Source organism: Pinus tabuliformis, chromosome J (assembly GCF_031772625.1).
Source record: "Pinus tabuliformis cultivar Carrire ecotype Pingquan chromosome J, CPIR1, whole genome shotgun sequence".
Taxonomy (NCBI): Eukaryota; Viridiplantae; Streptophyta; class Pinopsida; order Pinales; family Pinaceae; genus Pinus; species Pinus tabuliformis.
The window spans coordinates 374654472-374676938 of NC_142295.1; the positions used below are offsets into that span (position 1 = coordinate 374654472).

The window sequence follows — 22467 nt, forward strand, 5'->3', positions numbered from 1 at the left end:
TCTAGTAATGAAGCATCCATTTATTATAAGTTTAGTCTTTTATTTTTAAAAGATTCACATACTATGCATTCAATTTTGTTAATATTAGTGTATATCCTATGATCCAATGCCAAAATACACTATGAAAAATATATATTTTATCTTTTAGATCTAATAGTATGTATTAAATTATGTAAATCACAACATAAATTGTATTAATTAATCTACTTTTGAGTTCTTATTGATAACATTCAATAGTTTTATTATGTTGGTCATCTTATATGTCCCATAAAGTCTCCTTTAGATCTCTTTAGTCATATCTCATATATACAAATGCTATGACATGCATAGGTCAAGAACATTTAATTTCCACTTTTGAAGATTTTATTATAGAGTGTTCCATACAATTTCAAACCAAAACTCAAAATTTAATAAATCATTTGTGTTATATAATCATTTTGGTTTTTTATGATAAATATATGAAATTTTTAAACAACTATCTTATTGAAAAATATTTTTTTTTTTTAAGAATTTTTATGAATAAAAAAAATCTGTATTATATAACCATTTTAGTTTTTTTTATGATAAATATATAAAAATTTTAAACATAACTATTTTATTAAAAGCTATTTTTTTATGATTTTTTATTGATAAAAAATTAATTTATTATTAAAATATCAATCATCAAGGTAATTTTTGAATCCAGAGAAATCAAAATTCCAACGCATATCTCCAGACAATTTGGTACATTAAATTTGGAATGTGCCATTCACCGACAGCTTTATCGCCATTTCTTTACTTTAACCAAAAGCAAAAGAATCTCGACCCTACCCTCCATGTGCTTATCAACATCAGTTCAATTTCTTTACTTTAACCAAAAGCAAAAGAATCTCGACCCTACCCTCCATGTGCTTATCAACATCAGTTCAACTTTATGTGGAGGAGGGTTGGAATTGTTATAAAGCGGGACAGCTTCGTAAGTTCAACTTTGAATGTGTCATTCATCACTATTACTCAGACAGTCTTTGGAAATAGGGGTGGCCGCCGCCGAGTGGGGCAACATGTCAGCCAGCCAGTGTGGCCTTTGTCATTTGCATTGAAAAATAGGGGAGGGTCGCCAATACATGTGCACCCTCCCCGCCACGTCAGTTTACCACGCGTCAACCCACATGGCTCCGGTACGACACCTGTCCATCGTGGAGCTGGTCGTGTGGGCTATCACCTCGCGTCATAAAACTCCTCCTTCGCGCCATTTGAAAGGTTGGTCTGGGCTCATTTCTGCGATGTTCCATTTTCCCTTTGTCTTTCTGCTCGGGGCCAGTTGTTGGGCGAAGCCCCCCGCCGAAGATGGCGCGGGACGACCCTATAACCTGCGCGCATGGTGGTTTATTCGTGTGTTGGGGGAATGCTGTGTTCGGTTGATAGGGTTTGTGTACCTGCGTGCAGAGTCGTTTATTCGTGTGCTGGTGCGAAGGTTTGATGGAGTTTCAGGGTTTCTGGCTGGGACAGCGGTTCTGCTTTTCTTATGCTTTTCCGCCTGGATTTCTTGGTCGTTCTGGAATGCAAGTTGTTTAACATGGAATGCCGGTTGTTTAGCATTTCTCTGGTGGTGGTCTTATTCGGCGATTTTGTTGTTTGGGGAGGAGTCGGTCGCCATTCTACTGAGCTTGAGGTAACATAGGATTTTTCTGTTTTGCACTGTTGCTTTTGTTGTTTTTCTGATCTCTAATGGCTTTTTTCTTCCTGTTGCAGGTGTGGAAAAGGACGTTGCAGGTGTGGAGAAGGTCTGGGGAGATGTGGGGAAGGTGGGGGAGGTCGGCGACCATCCATGGCCTGTAACCGGTAGGATTTTTAATCCTACCAGCTATTGCTCTGTGTTTTTCAACACAAGCAGCTCTAACAGGATATTTTGTGAACTTTCTATGGCATTTTATGGCATTTTTTGAGCATTTTTTTGAGGGTTTAGGGTTTTAGGCATTCTATGGCATTTTTGTTGTTTTAGGGTTTAGGGTTTTAGGCATTCTATGGCATTCTGTTTTTGCTGTTTTGCTGTTTTAGCCCTCAAAACGCTCTGTAGCTGCTCTCCCCTGACTTGCATAGCCGGCCCCGAGCAGAAAGACAAAGGGAAAATGGAACATCGCAGAAATGAGCCCAGACCAACTTTCGAAACTCTCTGTAGCTGCTCTCAATTGCCTTGTTACTGTGTTTGCTTTATAGATAAAAACGCTGCATTTTTATTGTCCCTGCTATTGTATCTTTTTCATTGAATTATGGATTTCAATCACTCGTATCAATGGAAAATAGATGAATTTTGAGCTCATAGTCTCCCATTTGGAGTGAAATTTTCACTTCTATCCCCAAATTTAATCATACCTCCATTGGTGATCATGATTTTGAAGTGTTGCTCAGAAGGTACAAGCAATGAGTTTTTCTGCGACTCTCTTGTGAATGAAATTGTGAGCACTGCCACTGTCAACTAGGATTACAACTTTTCAGTGCTTGATGTAGCCTGTGAGTTTCAAATTTTGCGGAGTTGAAATGCCCAATAATGCATGCAGAGAGATTGACCGTTCTTCATGAAGAAATAGGTTCGATATCTGCTTGAGTCGGAGTGTTGGTGTTTTCAACCTGTAACTCCAGTGTCTCTCAGTAGTTATGTCTTCGGTGAGGTCTTTAGTGGGCATATCAATTTGGAACAATTTCTGTTTTTTACACCTATGACCTGGAGGATATTTTTCATCACAATTATAGGAGAGTCCATTTCTTTGGTGGTCTGCCATTTGTGTTGGAGACAACCTTTGTACTTCCAAGGGATGTGTAGGAATTGTGCTAAGTTGGAATATTTGATTCTGCAAACAGATTTCTATGCACTTTTGAAACTTTTCTTCCTAGTTGCTTGGGGAACAGGGATATAAGGAGTGCAGAGCTATCGGGAGAGGAGAATGTGTTGATAATAGTGATATATTTGTAGGGTGCTGGTGTCCATTGTAGCTGTTGAATTGTCTAGATTGTGTACCTCTGAATGTAAATTTCTTGTAATATGTGAAAAGAATATTGAATCAAAACCCTCCTTGACCCATATATAGCACATGACCTACTGAAATTTTAAATTTATGGAGTCGGTATAATCTCTATTCCAAAAAACATAATTATTGTTGCTTAGTTGCCATGCATTAGATATTGTGAACACTCTTATCAAGAGCCAATTCAATCCCTTTAAGAATGGCATGTGCTTCTGCCTGATTGTTGATCTTTCCTAAGGTTCATTCAAATTTTAAACTTTATTTATCTCCAGCGTTGATGACAAGACCCACAATTGCAGTTACCCTGGATTTCCTTTCGGTACACTGATTTCCTTTTAATCTCTCTTATTTTTGCAATGCCTAGTTTTGTGCAGGGAAGTTTAAATTACAGGAAAGCTTAACATGCTGTAGATTTTGAGCTCTGAAGCAATTTTGTGGGATTTTTGTATACCTACTGCTTTGGAATTTCCTTCTTACATGTATTAGAGGCAATTCATAATTTTTTTGTACCGTAATACACTGTTATAGATCAATATTAACTCGAGATCTCATAAGTGTAAAAAGGGATCTAAAGAAACAGAGACATGATTCTCTTGATGCTTAAAAGATCCCATCTTAAGATGGGTCTACGCTGGTTTATATTTTGTAGATTTATAAATTATTGTAATTTTATTTTTATTTAGTTTTTATAATAATTTAGCTATTTTTAATTTTCCATTTTTACTCCAATTCTTTTTTCCCCCTCTAAGAAGGCTGTTGTAACTTTGCGTCAATTATAACAATTCATTAGTTAACCAAACAATTGTCATATGTCAATCACTCATATTGTCAAACAATTGATCTACTCATGAAGGAAAATGAAAAAGGTGAATAGGTGCTTAGAAAAGAATTAATGACTAAGCCACAATTCGTCATATAGCTGATTAGGTTATTGTGCACCCAAATTTCTCTATCTTTTGGAAAGTTGATGTAACAAGATGGAACAATATGATTCTCATAGTTGTTCATCAACTGATTTGATTAATTTAGATACTTCCATCATTTTTACTGACACATATAAAAACACATGCTCTCTATAAGTTGGGCAGTAGTAAAAAAATAGGCTAGCTAGGTGATTGATAAAAATCATAACTATGTTCTTTATTGTATTTCTAGTTTCCAGCAATGTAAAGTTCTTATTCATTCCAATTCAATCAATAACATGCTAAGTATAGAGTTCCTTACTACTAGTGCCTCGTACATTAGAAGCGAGCAGGAGGTGTTTCTAATTGTGAGTGTAGACTTCTATTCAGTGTTAAGTGATTGTAAACTTGCCCAGCACTGTCATCACATTATAACGGTCCACTTATTGGAGCCATAAGTGAGTTTAGAGCTTTGTACAGTGCGCACAGAATAACTTATAGAAATAGTTTTATCATAATTAATATTTTACAGAAAGACATATTCCATTGAAAATTTCTTATCAACACACAGTTAGGTTGCCACAAGAAATCACTACTAGGTTGTAAGCCAAAATGTTGTTGTGCCAAGAAAAAGATACAATCCATCCAAAATCCACATCATAATGTGGTTAGAACCGAAAACATATGACACCCCTATTCTTTATGGCCCTGAGAATCTTGAGTGCCAAAACTCCCCGAGTTACCTTCTTGAGCCAGGTAGGTTGGCCTACCAGTCAAGGGCTGCTTAGGAAATGGTTGATTGTTGCCATATGATTGATTCCAATTTGCAGCTTCCAACCATGGAGGTATTGAGTACCCATACCTCACATTTGCACTACTGACCCCTGCATTAAGTGGAGGTGTGTAATGAGCATACAGAGAATTGACACCAGCTCTGGTAGGAACAAGGCAAGTGGGTAAACCCTCGGTTTGATAGTGGGGCACTTGAATGTTTATGAGATCTTGGAATAATGGTGTATTATCTGCAATGGAGTCCAATGAGTTTGAAATAATCCTAGTTTCATCAGCTATTCTTGTATCGTTGATCATCCCTTGTTCCTTTTCAAGCATTTGTTGTGCCTTTCGTTTTTCCTTTTCCTGTCTTGCCATTTGTTTTTGTTGGTCCTTAACTTGCCTTGCTTTATCTCTTTCAATCCTTTCTTCTGCTCGTTGTTGTGATGCAACAATCCTTGCTGCCTTCTTCTCCTTGACCATATCCTTCTTTTTCTGTTTTAATTCTTGCATTTCAAGTTTCTTTTTTTCTGACTCAACTAACAGGTTTATATAGTCCTCTGAGGTGAGTAGCTGTGAGCTTCGGCCCAGACGAAGACTACCCGGTGCACCTTGCTTTTTTCTCATTGATACTCTCTCTACTGGTAGCTTTAGGTACCGTCCAAGTGTCTTCTCCACCCCTCCCACCTGCATGTCATTGCTTGGTACTTCCCTTTCAGTATATGTTGGAACTGATTGAACCATATCATTATCTTCATTTGATGCCTCATTATGTCCTTCATCTTCTTCCATTGATCTATTGTCCACAAAAAAATGAACAATTTCACTGTTCAATTCTGCTGGTTGTGAGGGCATGTTCATGCTTTCTTCATTGGTTGCTGAGACACTATGTGCATTCATATTGATCATTGCTTCTGCTAGCCATGAAGGTGGGGTTACTTGGCTTGGCAATGTCAATTGGTCATTGTCAACTGCATGTTCAACAATATCATTAGCAATATCAGCAACATGAATTTGATGTTCTTGAGTTGGTGGAACAATCTCCATGTTACTAGGAATTTGTTCATTGTTATATTGTGTTTCACATACAGTTTCATCATCTTCAGCATATAACTGTCCTTGAGACAGGGAAATCATATTACCAGCTGCAACAACATCATCTTGGTCATCTACTTCTTGCACTTCAACACATGTTTGGACATTCCCTTCTTCCTGACCATCCACATGAAACGCTTGGCTACAACCAGTATCATGCATAAGAGCATCATAGTTCAGTGGCCAGATTCCTGTCCTCCTAAAGCCAGCCTTGATATTTGATGGTGTCAAAGCCCTTTTAAAAGCTTTACTTGCAAGCTCTGCTAGCTCAAACCTTTTCACCTCAACCCCTGGATTCTTTGCCATCCATGCAGCACGCTCCGACCTGAAATAGTTCTTGAAAGGGCCAAACACACTAACATCAAGGGGTTGCAGCCTATGAGTGGTATGAGCGGGCAATGTCAACAGGTCGATGCCTAAATTGTTTGCTTCCTCAATTGTTTGTACAGCCATGTGGCTCCCATGGCCATCTAATATCAAAAGGTGTCTGTTATTAGGCGAGACGCCACCTGGTACCGATGCAGCAAAGTGAAAAAGCCAACTTAGAAACAGTTCTTTAGTCATCCATGCATGGGGATGTGCAGCCATGCATGCACCTGGTTCACAGTTCTGTATATAGTTTTTCAGTTGATTTTTACCTTTGAATAGATAAAATCCTGGGATTGAAGTACCAATTGCATTAACACAACATAAAATAGTTATCCACTCCCTGCTCTTGGGCAAAATCTTTGGCACATTTCGGCTCCCTCTCTTGGCAATTACCCGCATGCCACAATTCCTCCCTGCCTGTAAACCTGTTTCATCACAGTTCCATATATGGTCTGCTCCATAAGAATGTTTATCATAAGCACTAGAAAGTGTGTCATAGAATTTTTGCACAACTGCAGGGCGCAAATTTAATGCTCTGTCTCTGTCAAGGCCCTCAGCAGTACGCAATACAAGTTCTGGATGCCTTTTTTTAAACCCAAACCACCATGATTTACCAGGAAACCCATCTTTGAATGGGTTTGGCCTCCCTTGACAGATTTGAGCAACTGTTGATTTGAGTTGTATCAACTCTAGCCCATGTCCCAGTTGGGCCATCTCTTTACACCACTCAACCACCTCGGCCTCCTCATCCTCAGTCATAACTGTAAGAGGCCCTCTACGTTTTGTATGAGTCAGTCCATTTATCCAATAATGTATTGACGAGGGAGGAATACCATGTTTTTTTGCAGATGCCCGAACTGAGTATCCATTAAACTCTATGTCGTCAATTGCAACTAACATTTGTTCTTTTGTCCATCCTCTTATAGCACTGATCTTTTTAGTTGAGCTTGCCCCTTGGATTGTTGTTGATGGTGGTTCTGTGGTTGATGGTGTGTTAACATCAGCGGCGGTCACATGGTCATCTTCAACAATGTTCCCTGGTGCATCGCTGGCATCGACATCAGCTGGCCTGTCATCATCAGATGATGTGCATCGCAGCTGCGCACCCCTTGTCACTCTCCTGCCACTTCTCCTTGTACGAGCAGAGTAACTTCCTTTTGCCATAGATGCAACAACCTGTAAAATTATTGCATGCATTTAGACATTAGAATATATGTTAAATTATGCTTTATTACTTCTGCAAAAATTACTTTTCCTCTATTACAGGAAATTATCAACATGTATGTTGCATTTAGACATTTGAATATATGTCAAATTATGCGTTATTAATTCTGCAAAAATACTTTTCCTCTATTACAGGAAATTGTCAACATGTATGTCACTGTTTTCATAATGAGAGCAAATGTTTCACTTTCATAGGGCAGTGACAGGATATGCGTATACATTAGGATACAAAGCTTGTTACATTAGGATATGCGTATACAGTGATTACAGTCTATCCATATGTATTACCTTAGGATATGCGTGTAGAGTGAGAACCCCGGGATATCATGTTGTATATTGATTAACTTGTCACCTTTGTATCTTATCTAAGCTTATGACAAGCTTTGCAATTAGAACACAGTAGTTACACATGACTCTTTCTAACCATGCTTGTTTACCTAATCACTTGCTTGTCTCATTCTCATTACACTCGGCATAAGTAATAGCACAGATATTTTACAAGTAACATCATCTAAAGGTTGAACTATTAGTGCTAACCTAAGAAATACATGTATAGATATGATAAAGTACCTGTATCACAGGTTGGTTATCTCCCTAATAGACTAGATTCAGCTTTAATATACATATAACATATGTAATTATACAGAGCTTTGTTCTAGCTCACTCATAGATAAGGGTGAACTGAAACCATGCTCAGATACTAATACGAGCTTTTTAGTGTATAGAGCTTACTAGTGATAAGATGAATGAGATGTATTCAATAGCTTCAATTCCTATAAGCTAAGGTTCAATTCCTGTAAGCTAAACAAGCTATGACTACAGTACTAACACGACATACGTAGCCTCTGTGATATGTAAGTTGTAATCACTATCACATTTGATTCTATGGTCTCCTAGGTGTCATAGACAATTGGTTTTACTTCAGTTTAATTGAGTTTCATTGCAGTCATTTATTTTTTATATTTTTTCATACAATTTATTTACTTATTTTGAATATTGTGAAGAACAATCTCTGCTCCAAGATTTCTCTCCATTATTTGTGACTTAATTTACAGTGCTGAATTATGTAAATCCCCATTCCTTTGGTCCAACTTTTACAACTCCGTATGGCTCGGGCTCTCCATACCTTAAGGTCTCGAGCTCAACGAGGTGAAAAGATATGAAGGCCAATAAGACTGTCATTTGCTATGTTACTTATAATTGTGTTTTCTCATTATCTAAAATCTTACAGTCATCTAATCCAATAAAGAGAAATGGTCATCTGCTCGAGCTTCCATTCTAAGAAACCATTCCCCAGTTCTATGGTCCATTCATCAGTAGTATAAATTCACTTATTTGCAGTCTTTCGACTCAATATCAAAATGTTTGCTTTCTCAATAGCTTCATGCTTCTGAAAATATGTGAAAAATATGTAAAAAATTACTAAGTTTATCAGAGTCATTAAAGTTACAATTCGTTTTTGTTCTATGTTTTAACTCATCCATGTTCACTCGGATCTTGTCACTTCTGAATTGCCCAAAATCGGATGGTTCACACTAGGAGTACAGTTTGACATCGGCTGGCATTCTTTCTTTTACAATAACCTTTCCTTCTTTCTGACAAGAGGTCTTATAATAATATAGTTGTCGACCAGTAAAGTAAGTCAAGCAAGCCAGTTCGGTAGCTGTCCAACGGGCAAAGGCTTCTTTCTTTAGAGTGCTGCCTGCCCCCTTCTTCATTCATTCATTTAGGCCCGACTAGGAGTGGATCCAGGGAACCTGGCTCGGGAACAACTTCTTACTAGTAGGGGCTAATCACAGTAAGAGAGTCCAATCTCTGAAATAGAGCTTAGTCTCTCCCCATAGTAGTATACTAGTAAAAGGCGTAGATTATGACTTGATCCAATAGAGTCAGAACACCTTTATATCTAAAAGAAATGGTGCTCGATGAAACGATCCAGATTCCACACTATGCTGTGGGCTGGGGGGAGAGCTGCTCTGCGAAGCTAGGCGTTCAGTGTTCTTATGGAGGAACCATAGAACCCAAGCCATAATAATCGCTCAATTCCTGTAAGCTAAGGTTCAAGGTTCAATTCCTGTTAGGTAAACAAGCTATGACTACAGTACTAGCACGACATACGTAACATTTGTGATATGTAAGTTGTAATCCCTATGAAGTTGATGATCGAATAATTCGTGTAAGCTAACCTTCAAGATCGAATAATTCGTGTAAGCTAACCTTCAATTCCTGTAAGGTAAGCAACCTGTGACGTTGATTAGATGGATACGACTGTATTCGATAGCTTAACTGTATAAGCTAGAACACATACATAAACTCTGTATAAAAAAGGTTAACTGTAACTGTATAGGTTAACTGTCACCACCCTATGGACAGAACTGTAATGTAAGAAATCTGATAAATGAATGGATAGAACTGTAATGTAAGAAATCTGATAAATGAAAACAATGAAAACAGAACTGTAAGAAGAATGAGTTGTAATTCATATAACTTACTTGAATATATTGGCCACTATTTTGTGATGTTGTCTTCAAGTTTGCTGAATAGTTTGAAAGCATAAGATGCAACTTCAACAGTGGGTGGACTTCTTTTATAGTTTTGGGGACTTGATTTTAATTGGTGGACATGGATGCACATGGATTGCAATGGCTTCATTTTGAATGTGTGGTATGGATTTAATTTGCTGTGATCTAATGGTTGGGAATTGTTTATTTGTTGATCCATGTGCTTTGATCTGTTTTAATGAGAAATAGAGTGAGTTGGGTGTCATTTATTGCCGTTATTGGGTCTGGGTGTCATTTATTGAACAGTGGATTTAATTGTTATTGGGTTGGGTGTCATTTATTGAACAAATTGGATTTAATTGTTATTGGGTTGGGTGTCATTTATTGAACATAGGGTGTTTAGTTGTTGAACAACACAGTAGTTATGGCTGACATACATTCCTTTTGTTATGTGCAGGTAGGCATATTTATTTGGGATGCAAAGTTGCAGTTCTGATGAGTGGGGGTTGAAGTGACTGCTGTTTTGTACTTCTGAATAGACCAGTTTGGAAGCCTTTATGGCTCTAGCTGTTTTCTACTTGGGTCAATATGTTTTGCAATATTAAGTAGTAAAATACTATTTATGGACAGTTGTGGGCCCAATCAATATATGGGTGATTTTTGGACATAATTTAAAACTTATTTATACATAATGTTATTTATTTCTGTTTAAGTTTTGGTTTCAAAAATCTTAATCACTGGTAGTTTGGTGGGACCAGTATTATATCAACCACTGGTCCCTGCACAATATTAAGAATCTCTCCCCTAAATATATTTTATTAATGCAATTATTACCATGCGAGAAAAATGCTCATCCTACGTGGATTGCGGATTCAGGAAATCTAACCGACGAGATTAATTATTTTTTTTGCGATTGCCCCGTTTTCTTTTTTAGCGCAATTTCAACTTCGTAAGTTCAACTTTGAATGTGTAATTCATTACTATTACCTTAAAGGAGGATGGGTCAAATTTTAACCAGATTGTGGAATTATGCAGGATCAAAAACCCTAAACCTTTCAAAGGAGGATGGAGAATTCCACAAGCGAAGAACGATCTCGGCATTGGACACAGAAAGCAGAGATTACTTAGGTTTGAAGGTACCTTCCCTTTGTTTTGGTTAAGTTTGCTTTGGTTGAAGCTGCTCTGCGTCTGCAAACCAGCCGCCGCTCACGGTTGCACCCACCTCGGCTACGGATCGTGGAAGATAGAAAGTGGATCTGGACAGGATATGGGTGGATCGGAGCATCAGTAGTTTGCAGCATCGAGATCGACTGGGATTGAGTGAATCGCATAAACGAGCATGAGCTTTGGTCTCGGTCATAGGCATGTGGATAGTGGAGATCAACACCCAAATCAGAGCAAAAGCCCTAAACCCCTAAACCCTAAGGTGAACCCTAAACCCTAAGGTGATTAAAGATCCTCATTTTATATTGTTATTGTTTTCTGTTTGTTTCAGTGGATGTCATTTTGAATCAGATTTTCTGTTCGTTTCAGTTAATTCCATAGCTTCCAATTACCCTAAACCTTGTTATGTATTTAAGGTGATTAAAGATCTTCATTTTACATCAAATTTCTCTCGTGCATTCATTCAACTCCCTCGCTTTGGACTGGAGGATGGAATTCTAAACGAATGTGTGTTTGAACTTTGGATCGCTGCAGCCAGAGGTACATTGTTATTGTTTTCTGTTCGTTTCAGTTGATGTCATTTTGAATCAGATTTTCTGTTCGTTTCAGTTAATTCCATAGCTTCCAATTACCCATGGCATTAAGTGCAATGATCTTTATGCCTTCAATAGTATCAATATAATGTCATCGGGGTTGTAGCAACTGGAGTTGGATATTTAATAGACTATTTAAGAGTTCACAGCTTCATAGTTCTTTTCACGCAGTTCTTAAAATGGTATATAATGGTCATGAAAGGTTGTATTCTTCTAATGTTATGAACCATCGTGATATATGTTTTGATCAATTTTTTGTTCAATATGCTGGTAGTAGTCCCTGTGCGGGTTCCTATGGATGAAATTCTCGTAGTTCTTCTCTATATGATTGGGATTCACAGCTTCATAGTTCTTTTCACGCAGTTCTTAAAATGGTATATAATGGTCATGAAAGGTTGTATTCTTCTAATGTTATGAACCATCGTGATATATGTTTTGATCAATTTTTTGTTCAATATGCTGGTAGTAGTCCCTGTGCGGGTTCCTATGGATGAAATTCTCGTAGTTCTTCTCTATATGATTGGGATTTTCGGCTTATATTTCTCAAAATAGGGATGAAATTGGTATTCTTGAGTTAAATGGAGACCCTTATAGATGACAACTCGTGAATAAAGTTCTAGAAGTTAAAACAAATGGGTTTTCTCGCTTACTTGGATTATGAGCTCTTCGCCGAATTCTATCACCAATACTTGTAAAGGTTTTTTTTATAGTACTTTGTGTGCCATATACCTTTGTTTATGGTTTGTTTTCTATGTTGGGGTACTTTCTTATTGTAAATTTTTTAGTTTTTATTGTAAATTTTATTAGTTTTCCTACTCTGGATGCCTCGTGCTAGGGTTGTTATGGTGTTGGAGAGGTTCTTTTATGGCACTATAGTTGATGGTATTTACACCAAAACAACATATGCACGTGTTGATCTTGTTGGGAAGGTTGAGAGGAATATTCTTTAAGACCATCCATGCAGTAGTGATGGCCATTGGCATTGTGGGAGAGGCAACTAAAGTTATATTAGGGTTAGATTTGGGATATAATTTGTTAGTATTTCTAAGAATTTTTATCAGTTTTACTTTGGCTTCCATGTATGGCATTGCAGTAGCTTCCCTGTTCATGCTCAAAAAAATTGCAATAGTGATTGGTCATTGATGTATATATTGGACCCATAAGTGACAATGCTAGTGGAATTATTGAGATGGTTGGCATGAGTCATAGGATCCATGAAAGGAATGATGCCCTTGATGCAGCTGAAAACACTACTATCGCCATTGGAAAGGGTGTTTCTATTGGTTCAACAATGTTGGTAACATTTGCAATTTTTGGAGACTTTGTCAACAATGTTGCAATTCAAACTATAGATGCCTTGACACGAAAAGTGTTCATTGGTTTAATTTTTGGATAAGTGCTTCCTTACTAGTTCTCCACAATGACAATGAAAAGTGTCTTCACTAGTGTGGGCTCAGATGAAGTTGAGTCTTCCTTCGATTTTGTGTACTTAACAATTGATTTCAAAAATAGGTGCAACCTAGGGTATTGTTTTCTCAATTTCACCAGTTTCGAAGCTACTTTGATATTCTACAGATATTTCCATAAAAAATTCTCGAAGGGTTCAAATCGAACATGGTTTGTGAGATAATCTATGCATGCTTTTAGGGACTAGAGGTATTAAACGAATAATTAAGATTAGATAAGTAACCTTGTGGGATGCATCTCTCTAATCTAAATCCTATTAATGAAAAAGAAAGGATGTTAATGATTTGTACTAGTTATGTTTTTGTCTTCTAAATGAGTATTATGGGCCATGCAATGTTGTTTATGAAATGAAATGATAAATTTGGTTTTAATGGCTATATAGCCTTCATATTTTTGCTTTTGGATCCTTATATGCTCCTATCATGTGTTTGTAAGAGAATAGGATTGTTAGATGTTAGTCTTGGTATTGGTTAATAGTTCATCATTTCTATAGGCCTTATCTTATATGAAGTCAAGACTAAGAAGATAGGGTAGGATGACTCCTCAACCCCGTGGAAAACTAGGATAGTTTTTTTTGGTATGAAAGGTCCTTTGTGATGGTTTTTTTTGGTATGAAAGGCCCTTTGTGAGTCTTAACAAGTGAGTTTGGTTAGGACTGGTTAGATAAAAAAAGATCTGAGTTAAATGTTTGTGGTAATTAGAAGGTCATTGTTGGTGTGGAATTAGGTGTAAGAGTAGAAGCTTTCATTTCAAAGAGGAGACTCAAAAGAAGTATTTCTCTCAAAATAGCTAAAAGAAAGAACTATAGAGTTCACTAAGGAACTCTTGAATTCACGAAGGAACTCTTGAATGGTGGAAGCCTCTTAAAGGGATTGAAGCTTCCTGTAAGTGAAAGTGCTTTCCCATTTACAACGCCAACTGGAGGTTTAAAAATCCATGAAGTACACCTAATTGGATTGTTGACTAGTTGTAAGGATACCCTAGATTGAGAGAGAAGGCGTGGAGGCTTTATAGGAGGGAAATTATATATAATGACTTCTTTGAATTCATTTGAGAATTGATCGGTTTATGCTTGAGAGATGAAGTATATGGGTACCCCCATCGTTGGTGAAGATATCTATAGTTTCAAGAAGTATCTATTATGTAAACTTGACTTGGGGAAAGAGTCAATATTGACTAGGTCAACAATAGTGGTTTTGGGTCCATGGTTTTTTGGTTTCCCATGGTTTTGTTCCCATGGATTTATGTGATGAAGCATTTAAAAGGCTAGGTGAAGACTCTATTGTAATGGGATACAGATGCCAATAGTGAAGGCTCACTTGGCTGGTTTGGCTAGGCTTTTGGCCAAGATATAAAATGGAATTATGTTAGCTGGATCACTCCCTAGAGTTGGGGTTTTCATAGTGTAAACATGGTGTTATGATTGTGTGTTTGAGTTTTGTGGTTGCGTTGATATTTATCTTAGTAAATTTGGTTTTCTCTCTGGTTAATTTTTAAGATGGTATCAGATCTGAGTGTGGATTTAGGGGGACAGCTCTATTGCCAAGGGGTGAAAAATGTGAAGAATTGTGCCTGTGTGTGATTGATGCATAAAGGATACTTGGAAAACCATTTTTTGAAGAGATCTGTGTAGAGGATAGAGTGGAAAGTTATAGTTGAAGAAATTCGAAGGAACCTACCTCACTATGGAACATAGAGGACAAGAGCCATGTGGAGGCCGTGTAAATAAAAAAGGAGATTAAAGTGCATGACTAGTTAGGTATAGTTCAAAGCTTAAACATTTTCATATCACAACGACAGGTACAAGACTTTCCGAAACATCTATCGCTGCCTAGAAGAACTTTGCACTTACTTGATGTGGGAATTATGAAAATCTTCGTTGGAAGCAAGTGCAATCTAATGAAGGCAAGATAGGTTCTTGTAGAGGACAAAAATCAATGTAGTTGAGACATTTATAAAGACAACTAGAGAGGAGAATGGGCCATTTGAATTGTAGTATTCGAATCAACTCTGGTGGCCATGAGTGAATGAAATTATTGGCAAGGAGATAAATGGGCCCATCAATATGGTTGTAGGTGAAATTAATGTGAGCAATGCATTATTCGATAGTACTGTAGGGGATCAGGGGAAGATACAACTAGGGATAGGGTCACATGGGGAGAGCCATAGTGAAAAGGAAGCGTGGAACCTTCTTAGATATTCTATGGTAAACCATTATGGGAGTCTCATTGGAATGATTGTTGAAAAGGATCCTACCAATCACACTATCAGGATTTTATAGTTAAGGAGTGGAGTTTATGCTCCAAGGAGAGAGTGATATCGTCAGGAATTATATGTTGCAATTACAATTTTTCACACTTATTGGGAGCATGTGCTCCAATGCCCAACAAAAATTGGCGAATATCACAATGATGTTATAGAAGCTTGATAATTCCTAGCATAGGACATCGTGAATAATGCTATTATTCGACCACTGCATGAAACAACTGTAGTGGAATGAAGATATTATGGAACAATGTTGTATCGATTACAAAATACAACATGTGATAGAGATCGAGGGTTTGCATGTTTTATGCCACAGGAAAGCATGGTTGAGAGCCATGGAAATGTATGTCAAGGATGCTCGCAAAGTGTTTGGAAAAATGTTTCAATGAGATGACAGTTTTATTGGTGAGATGTTGTTATGAAACCAACTCACAAAATATAGAAAAGATAGATCAACGACTTCAAAATGAGCCTCTTGGAGGGGGGAACCTCTTTTACATTACATAGATGAACAATTCTTGGATGATACAAATGACAAGACCTCCTTTTTATATATAGGAGTCTAAGGGGTCATAATATAATCAGAGCTGACATAACAATAATAATGTAAGGGTACAACAATAACAATGGTGGGATTCTATGGGGCACAATAATAACAATATGGGGACTACATGGGAACAACAATATAATAAGGGGGTTGCACTAATAACAATAAGGGGTTACACCAGTAGTATTGGGACCTAACATGTCCCTCTCCTTAAAAATGTGTTGTCCTCAATGCTTGAGTAGTTATGGATACTTCTATATAAAATTCTCATCCTCCCATGTGGAATCTTCAGCGGGTAAGTTTTTCCACTTGATGAGATACTCTGAAATTGATTTATTTCGTACCAGGTTCTTGTTTCCGTGACTGCTTGAGGTTCCATTATGATTTTTCCTTCCTTGTCAAGTTCTGACAATATTGTTTGAACTGAGAGCTTGTCACCTACAACCTTCTTTAAGCATGAAACATGGAAAACTGGGGGCACTCTAGAAGATGCAGGAAGCTCCAATTTGTATGCCATAGTACGAAGCTTTTGCAGCACCCAGTGGCCTATATCAAGACTTCTTTCGCTACGATGTTGATCTGCTTGTTGTTTCATTCGATTTTGCGTGAAAGTGAGGTTATCCTTTTTATTCTTGATATGTCCTTCTATCTTGAGATTTTGAGGAGTGGTAATTCCTGCCAATGCATTACAAGATATGGCCAGATTCATTTCTTCTTTCTCTGGGGTTGATTCCTTGTGTATATCCTCTTCTTTTGACGTTTTTTGATTCTTTTCTTCCTCCTCTTCATTATCAATGTAAAATAATTTCTTCTTAGCACAGTTATGACCTTTAGTATATTTGCCATCACAACTGTCACAAAGGTCGTTTTCTCCTTTTTCTTCCAGATTCATTTCTTCTTTCTTTGGGGTTGATTCCTTGTGTATATCCTCTTCTTTTGACGTTTTTTGATTCTTTTCTTCCTCCTCTTCATAATCAATGTAAAATAATTTTTTCTTAGCACACTTATGACCTTTAGTATATTTGCCATCACAACTGTCACAAAGGTCGTTTTCTCCTTTTTCTTCCAATTGTTGTGGTGTCTAACTTTGTAGGTTGTGGAAGGCTAGGAGCAACAACACTTCCATCTTTATAATTGTGAGTGGTAGGATTTCTTGTTGCCGTAATTTTGCTTTCAATTTTTCTTTCCAACCTGAATGCCTTCTCCAATGAATCAAGTTCCCAAAGACAAACCTCATGTTGAATGTTATCTTTTAAAGTACATATGAAGACATCAATCCTTTACTTCTCTAGAATATCATTTACCCTTATATTCAATGTTTGGAAGTCCTCAATGTGCTCTGCCATTGGACCTTTTTGTTTGAGATTTATCAATTGGCTAAAGAAGGTGTTCCTCTTTGTATCCTTATAATGTGCCATCATTTCCTCCATGAAAATTGACCAAGTGACAAGTGGTTTACGAGAACAAATCCCTTTATACCATAAAAATTGATTCGGTTCTAAATCTAAAGATGCAATACATACCTTTTATAACAGTTTCACGTCATGTAGATCAAAATATTTCTCCATCTGTAGTATCCATGTTATGGGATCCTTGCCATCAAACTTCCTCATATCGATCTTTGAAATATGGTGGGTCTTCAATCTAATGTTAGATTCTATGAAATCATGATTAACATTTTTTTCTCATCATGAGTTTCCTCTACTACCTTTTCATCATTAGGAGGCCTTTCTTGTAGCAGCTTTCTCCCACCTTCCTTAAAACCTTCCATGTCTTTCTTCAAATCTTCCATGTATACCATCGATATTAGCTTCCATGGCACATATAAAACTATTTATCTTAGTTTTGATCGCATTCTTCAAATCATCCATCCAATTGTGCTTACTAAGTGTTTCTATTTTCTTGATTCGAGTCAATATTTTTCTTTCTTTTAGGAGCTCGATATTTAAACGACTGTAACTCTGTAATTTTAGATCTTCAAATTCTAAATTGCTTTCCTGTGGAAGCCCTCTGAGTCCCCTTTATAACCCCACCCTCCTGATCAATATTGGATTCTCCTACGATGACTTGATTATAGATTGGTTCAGTAGAGCTAACTTGTACAACATTCCACATGTCATTGTTTTGACCTTCATACCTGAAAATGATACACAAAGAACAATAGTTCGTCCTCTTTTTGAAACTTATTGTGAAATGTTAATCCAATGATCAGAGAGAAAGTTATGATGATTTTTCCCAGATCACCTTTTTGGTATGTAATTCGGGAGCCTGCAAAAACACTAAATGTATTGGACCATATCTACGAAACGATAGTGAAACAAGATCTGAAATTCAGGCCCGAGTTTCATCAAGATTTCAGATCAAATCTGTTTTACGTTCAGAGTCTAAACCTTCGTAGAAACATAATTATGGCGAAAATTCCATGATGACCTGTTTGCTATGGAATTCTGGAGCTTGCAAAAACCCTAACCTCCTCGGATCATATCTACGAAAATATAGCGAGACAAAATCTGAAATCTAGACACGAGGTTTCGAACAATTTCTGCTCAAACGGGTTTTGTTTTTAGCATCTAAAACTTCGTAGAAAAAAAGTTATAGTTAAAATTTCACGATGACCTGTTTGGAGTAGGGAAACCCTAGAATCCAAAGCTCTGATACCAAATGTTATGAAACCAGCTACGAAAAAGATAGAAAAGATAGATCAATGACTTTAAAATCAGCCTCTTTGAGGGGGCAACCTCCTTTACATTACATATATGAACAATTCTTGGATGATAAAAATGAGAAGACCTCTTTTTTTTATATAGGAGTCTAAGGGGTCATAATGTAATGAGAGCGGACATAACAATAATAATGTAAGGGCACAACAATAACAATAGTGGGATTTGTTAGCTTTGCTACAGTGTGCAACATTTGATGGATAAAAATAGGTGTTGGGCAATACTGATTTTGGTGGAAAAGAGTTTGCAGCAGTTTACTTTATCATTCTCCTTCATTTTCCCTTTTCTCTTTATAACTCCCACCTCCGTTTCCTGCTTCCCCTTAAATTCCCCTTATTCTCCTTTAAACTCCTTTATCCCGGTTTTTGCCTCAAAACCCCGCATAAACTCTTTTTCCCCGGCTCCCGCTTGTTTTCTGTTCAAACACTTCAAAACCCCGTGTAAGTCTCATTGTTCGATTAAAATCTTTATTTGCTTAATTTCAAAACCCATATGCTATTATTCTCATAACCACACGTATACAATAAAAACATAACCTATTGGTGGGCCCTTACCTATCACATCACCTGTCATATCAACCAATATACATGTTAATTCTGGGCCGTTCGATTACCCCGCAGAGATCTAACGGTTATTGCAGCCCCTGCTCCCATAAACCGGTCGACTGTTATCCCACGGGGAAGCAGTGTCCCACCTGCCACACGACGCTATTTCATTGCATCGCTCCTCCATGTATGTAAACCACCCATCCCCGGTAGGTGGTGCGGGGAAACCGCTTTCCGCCCTTCCGGTACGGTCCCCCGCTCGCTAACTTGTGCGCATTTTCCTCGTGCGATGGTCATTGGATCGATCGCACCCTGATCTGACGGCTCTCGTCTATCCCGATTTTCTAATCTCCCTATACCCCTCATTAAACGATCTACGCCGTTGATTTTTGCGATCCGACGGTGGAGCTTCGTTCATCCATTCTCGTTTACGCCCGATAGCTCCCTAAATCCAATCTGCACTGTTCATTTTCGCGATCCGATGGCTGATGTTTCCCCTGTGTCTTCCATCGCCTCTCGAAAGTTTTAATGCAATTTTTGTGTTTTGAGCAGTCTTGCGCACCTGAAGGAGAAAGGAGCCCATGTTCAATACTTTGCGCAGTTGATATTTCAGCTGCCACATTCAAAGACAGCATGGTCAAGGACAAGAAGGACAGCTTCGAGCAGATCAAGGTATTAATCACTCATGGAGCCTTGTACACATTACATTCCATATGCTCAGAAAAGGACAACAGAGCAAAAAAAAGGTCGATTTATTCATTAAGACCATCAGATTGTAGCAGAAAAATTATCAGAAGAGTTAATATGAGTGGGTGGTCCATTATGACCCCTCGTGGGATTCAGCAGAGTGTTTTTGTAAACAAATTCTATATATACTCAGAAAAAAGATGTAATCAGGTTGATGAGTGTTATTTTGCTGTAACGTTCAACTTCTGGAGATTGTAATTGTTGTGATACCTGCAGCGTCTGGTCTTCATTTTTAGCTAATGCAAGCTTCTTTTGCTGTTAATTGCTCACTGTCCACTTCTTCTTGTTCCAGGCTATACCTGTTTTGCATTTATTCATGTACTGTTAATGTTTAGCATTAGAGGGGCTGTCATCCCACCTCTGTGTTAGGATTTAGCACGTATCATTAAATTTGTTTGCAGGTTTATTTTATTTTAATGCCAGAGAGATGTCATCCTATCTGTGTATTAGAAAACAAATTTACAGACCTTTTAACTGGTTGCAACTGGCCATCACAGGGTCCTGTGCATCTGCTGGTGTGATCAGTGTTCTCCATCATCACATTTTCTTTAAAACTGTGAGTAATTGGTGGTTAAAAGCCTTGTAGTCTGGGGGTGTTCACTCATGTCTGGGGTTAAGCATAGTAGAAGTGGTTATCTCGCTTGAATACGCAACATTTCTTTCATTCATCCACCATTTATCCAACTTTTTGTTGAGTTTGTAATGTTCCCAAGCATCTCTGATATACAACCTAGGAGAGTTTCTTGGGGTGATAACATTAATTGGCGCCGTTGCCGGGGAGAGGAGAATTGAAGCTCAGCTTCCCTGGGAGAACGACACAGCTTCAAGATTTGATGATAGACAAGGTTTGAACACAGTTTCTGGTTTTAATAATCTATTTGGCGACTCCATTGGAGGAAGACCATCCTTTGGTGACTCCACATTGAAGTTCTGGCTCAGTTTGTGAGACACACTCGAAGAAATCCTCAGAAATTACCAGCTGAACCAGTGCCTGAACCTGAGAGGACTATTAAATCGAAGAAAGCTTCACAGAAAGGGGCATCAGGATCAGGTAAGCCTAACAAATCTTATTCATGCCTAAAAGATAAAGTTATTGCTGAAGATTTACAGTTTGAAGATTTAGAAATCGACACTATTAATAAAGAAATTCTTTCAGAGATTAATTCAGCCCCTTGTTTAGTTAGTTCCCCTTTGAATCTCAGTCCAAAGAAAGCTTCCCATTTAGTCCAAAACATCCATTTATCTCTGCCATCCATCATATTACTCCCTACCATTCAAGCTGCTAGTATTCTTCCAAATATTCCAATCATGGTAGGACAACAAGCACCTACGAGGATAGAAAGAATTGTAGTTGCCAGATATGGACCATTGGTATTGCCTGTGCCTTTAAATCCTATGCCTGTGGGAGAATATCAGAAATATATGCCTAAATTCACTGGTACAGAGGGAGTAACAACAGAAGAACATCTTGAAGCTTTTTACAGTTATGCTGATAATTTAGATATAAGTGAAAATGATGTGTGGATGAGAGTTTTTGTCCAGAGCCTTGATGGAGAGGCTAGGGAGTGGTTTAGAAAATTACCCCAGAGATCTATAACAGATATTGAAGCATTAGATGATGCGTTTTTGAAGCAATGAGGAGATAAAAAAGACTTGCTGTATTATCATACTGAGTTTGGTAATTTGAAGAGGGAAAATGGTGAATCTTTGCCTGATTTCAATAAAAGATTCAATCGAATGTATAGTAAGATACCAGCTGAGGTAAAGCCTACTCCTACCTCTGCCAAACTCACTTACGCCAATGCTTTTGACTCTGATTTCTGCTTGTTGTTGAGGGAAAGGAGATGTGCCACTCTAGCAGACTTGCAGGATGCAACACTAGAAGTAGAGTCTAATATTATGGCTGCAGAAAAGTTAAAAAATCAAGTTGATAGAAGGAGGCAGAGAGGTCAGGCTTCTACTTCTTCTACATCATCTTCAGAGCCTAAATTAGACAAAATGACTAAGATGATAGAGTCATTGGCTGCTGAAATTTCTAAGCTGAAAGTTGAGCAGAACTCAGGGAAAACAAGGCAGCAGAACACATTTGCTCCAAGAAACCCCAATCCATTCAAAAGAGCAAATGAGCAGTTACAAATAATGTATAGGGGTGAAGATTCAAAAGAAGATAAAGCTCATTTCCGAAATGTAGTCATGGAAGAGGAACAACTTGAAGAAGATGAGGATGAAATTCACTGCATGGAAGATAAAGGCAGTGCTGCATTTTTGACTTTCACCGCTTATGAAGAGTCTTTGTTGCAGGAACAAGACAATCAAGAATGGGATAGAGAAGCTGTCCTACAAGCTAAATAGCAGCAGAGGTATAACCTGAGATCAAATGCAAAAAATGTCGAAGAGAATCCTGCCCAAAGAGTTGTTGTCCAAACAGAGCCACAGAATATTAAGCAGAGAAGACCAGCAGCTGATCCAGTCATCCTCAAAGCTCCAGTTCAAGAGGTAAAAAGTTCTGATAAGTCATCTTCTTCTTTCAGCTTTGAGTCAGAAGTTTAGAAATT

The 22467-nt window shown here is 37.8% G+C and overlaps 1 protein-coding gene across 9 annotated transcripts in view; it reads left to right on the forward strand.

Annotated features, from left to right (window-relative positions):
- Positions 1-22467, forward strand: part of LOC149227295 (uncharacterized) — a 142097-nt gene that overhangs the window by 70873 nt on the left and 48757 nt on the right. For 2 of the 9 annotated variants that reach the window (XM_089377737.1, XM_089377744.1), the window contains exons 1-2: positions 10820-11309; positions 11445-11568. The gene's annotated coding sequence lies outside the window, so the exon portion shown is untranslated. The other 7 variants (XM_089377735.1, XM_089377738.1, XM_089377739.1 and 4 more) reach the window with 4 other exon arrangements.